The 7,074-nt window shown below is 48.0% G+C and overlaps 1 long non-coding RNA gene across 1 annotated transcript; it reads left to right on the forward strand.

The window, feature by feature from the left end:
* The first annotated feature begins 1,136 nt into the window (after window positions 1-1,136).
* Window positions 1,137-6,519, forward strand: LOC104992038. The gene is made up of 4 exons (XR_825655.1): window positions 1,137-1,534; window positions 4,529-4,559; window positions 5,563-5,612; window positions 6,042-6,519. It is a non-coding gene; the product is annotated as an uncharacterized LOC104992038 (long non-coding RNA).
* The last annotated feature ends 555 nt before the right edge of the window (window positions 6,520-7,074 follow it).

Consider the following 7,074-nt stretch of genomic DNA (forward strand, 5'->3'; position numbering starts at 1 on the left):
TTTGCCCATTTCTGGTCGGTTCCCGAAGGAGACATTGGGTGCCTCTTGGCATTGGCAGGTCGGTATAACGCCCCGACAGGTTTCTGCCATAAGCCCTATGAGATCACTGTGGAACTGCAGAGCAGGGCTCCTTACTTGCTTCACGCAGGGTATGCCATTCATTCACACAAGCACACCGTAGAGTTAGTAAAGCACGGCAGAAAACGTTCGCTAAGAGAACAAAGAACTAAAGCTCCAAGCATCCTTACCTTGTCCTGAAGTATCCCGGACGAGCCCCCAAGATGAAAGGTTGTTGTTGAATCACGCGAATACACCGGGATTCTTGGCCCCCGGAGGAGAAGAATTCAATCCGGGGCCAGAGACGAGGCTTGATCGCTCAGAGCTTTTGTGTAATAAAGTTTTATTAAAGTATAAAGGAGATAGAGAAAGCTTCTGACATAGGCATCAGAAGGGGGCAGAAAGAGTACCCGCTTGCTAGTGTTAACAATGAAGTTTATACTCTCCAGTGAATCCAAAGAATGTCTGGAGGTTGTAAAGACCTCATCAGACCTACTCCCATAATTTACATTTTAAGATAACAGAATTAGCCAGAAGGTTTAATCCAAAAAACTGTCCTTAATCCAGAGACTGTCCTCAGGCAGGATACATTATTGTTATATAATCCTAAGGAATGTGGAGAAAGAAAAAAAGTTTGTCCTTTCTTCCTCCTTGAGAATTCCAGACCCCTCTCTCTTTGGGGACCCCTAGACTTCCTATCAACCTGCCTAGGAACTGACTCTCTCAAATGCATTCCAGTATACATTAGGTACAGACAAATACTGTTTGATTCCACTTACAGGAGGTCCCTAGAACAGTCATATTCACAGAATCAGAAAGAAGACTGCTGGGACAGGGGCTGGGGGGAAGGGAAATTGGGGGACAGAGCTTCAGTTTATGAAGGTGAAAAATTCAGGAGATGGATGGAGGTGAGACTTGTACAATAGTGTGAATGTACTTAATGCCACTGAACTATACAGTTAAATATGGTTAAAATAGTAATTTTCATGATATTTGTCTTTTACCACAATAAATAATTTTTTATCCTGTGATTTAGTTCACCTATGAGTAGGTGGTAAAATGAGGTTCTGAGGTCATAGCACTGATCAGTGGTAGACTCAGGATTTTAAAGAAGTGAAGAGGATTCAGAGCTTCCATTGTCACCTCTTGTTACTCAGTTCCCTGTGGGAGAGCTTCAGAGACCTGTTCCCCTCCCCCACCTTTCCCCAAACTAAGGAACAAGATGTGACAGCTTCACCCAGATACCTCCAGCCGTTTAGTGAAGAATTTGCATATTTTTCAGGCAGCAAGACAACCACCTGGGGTCCTACCACCACCACCACCAGAGCTGGCCTCGGGGGCTCAGAGGGCAAAAAGAGTTCCAAGTTGTGGTCCCTGACCATGGAAGCTATAGTCGGGTTGGCGCTGGCCAGCGTTGTGTTGCTCAAGATCCCAATCATGGGACTGACTGTGTACCTCGGGTGGAAGAGAAGCAAAGGTAAGTGGTCCGGGACCCCTAACCTCTCCCCAAGATTCCCAGCTCGGTGTTTCTCAGAACCTACTGCACCAGATGACCAGGGGAGCTCAGTTAAAATGCAAGTTCCTGCTGGACCTGGGGTCTGAGCTTGGGAATCTGAATTTTTAGTGACCTCCTCAGGTGGCATTCATGTGCTATCAAATTTGGGACCTACCGTGTCTGTGTGCATGGAGGGAGAGGCCAGATCCTGGAAAAGTTTAAGAGAGAAAACCAGTATGACTTGGTGATTGCATTGGTGTGAGGGTAAAGGAGTGGGAATAAGTCCCATGTTTCCAACTTGGGCAAACGAGGCCATGGTGAGATCACCAAGTAAATTAGGGAGCAGAGGAGGTCAAGGACCATGATTGGGAGAGAAGAATGATTCTTGAGTTTGGGATGGTTTGTGTTTGTTTGGCATCTGAGTAGAGATGCCCATCAGAAATTTGGATGTATGCATTTACAGCTGAAAGAGACCACAGGGCAAGAGGCATTAACTATTTATGCCACAACAAACTCCAAAACTGATTTGAAATATTTTTTTTAATTTGCAATATGGGGACTTCCCTAGTGGTCCAGTGGTTAAGAATCTGCCTTGCAATGCCAGGGATGCAGGTTTGATCTCTGGTGGCAGAACTAAGATCCCAAATGCTGCAGAGCAGCTAAGCCTGCATGCCAGAATTACTGAAGCCCATGCACCACTAGACAGTCAGTGCATCACAGGGAAGATCATGCATGACAAACACAGGTCCCTTTTGTTGCAACAAGACATGGCATAGCAAAATAAGTACATAAATAATTTTTAAAATTTGTAGTGAGTGATGAGCCCTGTCAGATTGTAAAGCTCAGAGCTTGAAAAGCACAGAATTGGGCATGCCTGCAGCCAAATCCTGCTTCACACTCTGGCCTGGTAAACTCTGGCACACTAATACTACTGCTGTGAGCCTGAACTTACTGATCGGTAAAATGGGAATGAAAACAGTACTTCCCTGGTGTTGTCATGACAAACAAAAGGCATTTAGAATAGATCCTGCTGCAGAGTAAGTACTATATGAGCATGAGCACTTACAATTAAGCTACAACAATTAAAATTATGTAATTCTGGATTATATAGGTAAACAAATGGAATAAAAGTGAAAAATCAGATACAAGCAGGGTGAAAACAGATCCAAATATATGCAGGAATTTAGTAGGTTAAAAGGAAGCATTTCTAATCAAGGAGGAAGAATGAGTATTTCTGGAGTCACAGCTGAGAAAGAATAATATTAGCTCCCTGCCTTATAATTTGCACCAAAATTCAAGATATAAATGAGGAAAAATTAACCCTAGTACTAGTAGAAAGCAGGTGAAACTATTTTACAACCATGGGTTGAAGTTGACTGGACTAAGTATGACAAAATATCCAAAGTCATAAATAAAAATATTTATAAATTCAACTACATACAAATTGGTTTTTTAATTCTGCAGCGTGAAAACCATAGTGGTTGTCTCCTGAGAGTGAGGATGAGGGTCAGAGATGAAGAGAAAATGTGACATAGTCACTGTGGAAATGCAAAATGGTATTTGAGGATCAACTCAGATGAGAAACCACAAATGGGTAGAAACATCATTGCACATAGTTATGTCTTCCCCCAGCAGTATTCAAGCATGCAGGTTTAGAAACATTTAGGAATTACTGGTTAGAATTTGCATACAACTGTTAGCACCAAAATCCAGAAGGAATGGTTAAGTTAAATAACACAGAGCTTACTTTTTCCCCCTCATATAAAAGAACGTGGAGCCAGAGAGCAGAAGCTGCCATCCATAAGCACGGAGATTCCTACCTTTCTGTTCACTGTTCTGCATTTTGGCTTCTCTCCTGAAGGCCACCTCATGGTTCATTATGGCTGCTAGAATTCCAGCCATTATTTCTGAATCCAATCAGGATGAAAGAACAAAAAGACTATTCCCCAGCTGTCTGTCCTCCTTTTAAAGAGCCTTTGTCAAGTCCTACCCACAACTTCCCCTTATGTCTTATTGGTGATATTTAAAAAATGTTTTACTTAAATGATGGTTGCTGTCGTTTTTGTGGGGGTGGGGGGAGGATGTTCTTCGTTGTGGCCCGCAGGCTTTCTCCTTGTGGCACTCGGGCTTAGGTGCCCTGTGCAGCTTGTGGGATTTGTTACCTGCACCCCACCTCACCCCACCCCCACCACCCAGGGATTGAACCTGTGTCCCTTGCATTGGAAGACAGATTCTTAACCACTGGACTACTTGGGAAGTCCCTTATATGTTAGATTTAGTTATAGATCCCACATCTGTCTGTTGGGGGGCACCCAGCCACTCTACATATAATCAAGTTTCTGTAACTGAACAAGGAAGAGTGGATATGGGGCAACAAACAGTATCCCCTGCCTCAGGGAGCATCCATGATTGGAGACGTGTCAACAAATGTGGCAGAAGCACAGGGCGACCCAGGGGATCAGGGAGCCCATGGGAGGGCACAGGTGGAGAGGAGAGGGCTCAGCAGGGGGCTTGGGTAGCCTGAGAGAGAGTGGATCATCAGGACAAGAGTGCAGTGAGGTCACGTACAGGTACAGAGGGATGATGACTGAAGACAGCCAGAAAGATAGCTGAGCATAAAAATACTAGTGTTTGCTCTGTCAGAGTTCCCAGTTGCAGTGATTAAAAAGAAAGAGGAAAGAAAATGAGTCCAGGATTTGGCTGAGTGGACCTGAGGTAGCCTGAATTGGGGGGAGGTCAAGACCACCGTGTCAGAGGGTGACAGGGCTCTGGGTGCGGGAAGAGCTGCTCTCCTGACTGGTGTGGAAGACAAGGCAGCACAGGTGCAGGCAGCCTCGGGGTGCCACTGGGGAGGGGGAGGTCAGCTCTGAGTCCTGAGCCCTTCCCAGGGAGGTTTCAGCTGGGATGGGGCAGATAAGCAGGGAGGAGACAGGCCTCCGTGGACGGCACAGTGACTCGCTGTTGGTCCTCCTACAGGTGTGCAGACTGAAGCCAGGACCCCAGCCAGGTGAGCGCTTGTCCTCCAGTATGGGGGGGTGGGCAGTGCTATTTTATGAGCAAGAAGTTTCCTCCCAAGCGCAGCACCAGGGAGCCTTTCACGGGCCTCCCCTCCTGGACCTCCATCCACATCCCCCCAAGTCCCCAAAGGCCCTCTTCACTTTCTGAGGCTCCCGATCCTTAAACAGTCAGAGCCATGCCCCAGCACTTTCTCTGACTCTACCCCAGAACATCTCCCTTTGTCTGTCTCTGGCACCCGCCTTTCCTCCTTCCATCCTCAGGTCTCAGCCTTTCCCTCTGTTCATCCTGGTTTGTCTTCCCCTTGAACACCATCCTTCCAGAACACACCAGCCTCCTCCATGCTCTGTCCCCTTTCTTGCTCCTCGTCCAGTCTGTCCTTTGCCCTGTGACTCGGGGCCTCTGGCTGCTCCGCCCTGTCTCTCCTTAGAGCAGCTTCCCTCCGGCCCCCAGCCTGGCTCCCTCTCTTCTGGCCCTGGCTCCTCTTCCTTTCCTCTCACCCTCCTCACCACCCACCGCTTTCCTTTCTCATCCTCTCTGCCACATCCAGGCTTTTCCTTCTCACAGCCCTTTCCTCCTTTCTCGCCTTCCTGACTCTTGACAGTGTCCTCCTGGGACCCCTCCCCGGATGGCGTCTCCTCGGGAGTCTCCCAGGGGACCAGAGAGAAGCTCCCTGGTTCTCACGCTCCAGTTTGGACACAGGCGCTGCCACAGAGGACAGGCACCCCCTCCTGCTTCTCCTCCCTGCTCCCCTCAATAAAGCTGCTTCTCTACAAGAGTGCACCCCAGTCAGCTCTCAGGGACGGGGCTACACTGCAAATGGCCCCTCATCCCCATCCAGACAGCCTCCGTCTGAGAGCCTCAAACCTCTGCCTTCATCTCCGAGTGTGACCAGGCAGGTCACAGAGCCCCCAGTGAGAGGAGCAGCCCGAGGCAGGTGGTAGCTCTTTTCTGCCCAGACTCTGACACATCACTGCCCTCCTGTTCCCACTCAGAGAGTCCTTCAAACACATGGAAGAGAATTATGAGAACATCGGGAATAAAGGTAAGCCCTGCAGCCATCATCCCCGCTCTCACCTGGGTCTTCCTTCTCCTCCCCACACCCCCTCCCCCCACAGGTGTCCTTAGCATCCTCCTCTCTCCCCTGCCTCACCCACCCTCCCCTGAGACCCTGGTCCTGATCTAGAGATGACCTCACTGCTGGAGCCCCTGCCCGTTTCTCTACCCTGGCTGCCTGGTCACCTGACTCCAGTACACCTTGTTTTTTTCTAAGACAACATATAAAACCAGAGCACAACAATAACATAAGCAGCTCCGGTTAGGGCCTGAAAGCATGAGAGGGAAGTTGGAGGAGGTGGGGTGGATGGACAGAGGGACTGTGGTGTCAGTAGGGGATCAGCTGTGGGATCGTGGCTCTGAGATGGGACCCCTTTCCCTCTGCTGTCTCACCCCCTCCCACTTCTTTCTCCCCCAGGATGACGCTGGAGTCCTCCATGCCTCCCTCACCCTCTTCAGCTTGACCTCACCAACTCAGCAGCGCCTTCCCTCCCCCCTCCCCACTGGGAACCGCCGGAAGAGACCCTATACTCTGTCTTAAAGACCTAAGGAGTAGGGCTGAGTGAGGACCTCCTTTGAGTCAGCTGCACACAGGGATCTCAATTCCTCATAATCACCCCGGCCAGACACAGACAGCTCAGAGACCTGCAGGTGCTGAAAGTCACCAAGGACCTGAGAGTCACACAGCCCCCTGCCCCAATTTCCTCTTCAACTTTCCAGCCTTTCACCACAAAAATAAAAGGACCTGTACAATTTGCCTGAACACATCTAAGGAGAAAGCTGATGTCACCTTCAACTTCTGTCCTTCCAGAAAGTGATAAAATGAACCATAATAGCTCAACTGGAATTCCATCACCTCCACTAGCTTTGTTCGTAGTGATGCTTTCTAAGGCCCATTTGACTTCACATTCCAGGATGTCTGGCTCTAGGTGAGTGATCACACCATCGTGATTATCTGGGTTGTGAAACTCTTTTTTATACAGTTCTGTGTATTCTTGCCACCTCTTCTTAGTATCTTCTGCTTCTGTTAGATCCATACCATTTCTGTCCTTTATCGAGCCCATCTTTGCATGAAATGTCCCCTTGGTATCTCTAATTTTCTTGAGATCTCTAGTCTTTCCCATTCTGTTGTTTTCCTCTATTTCTTTGCATTGATCGCTGAGGAAGGCTTTCTTATCTCTCTTTGCTATTCTTTGGAACTCTGCATTCAGATGCTTTCTCCTTTGCTTTTTGCTTCTCTTCTTTTCACAGCTATTTGTAAGGCCTCCCCAGACAGCCATTTTGCTTTTTTGCATTTCTTTTCCATGGGGATGGTCTTGATCCCTGTCTCCTGTACAATGTCATGAACCTCCGTCCATAGTTCATCAGGCACTCTATCAGATCTAGTCCCTTAAATCTATTTCTCACTTCCACTGTATAATCATAAGGGATTTGATTTAGGTCATACCTGA

The sequence above is a fragment of the Bison bison genome, unplaced genomic scaffold (assembly GCF_000754665.1).
Source record: "Bison bison bison isolate TAMUID 2011002044 unplaced genomic scaffold, Bison_UMD1.0 scf7180017864208, whole genome shotgun sequence".
Classification (NCBI taxonomy): domain Eukaryota; kingdom Metazoa; phylum Chordata; class Mammalia; order Artiodactyla; family Bovidae; genus Bison; species Bison bison.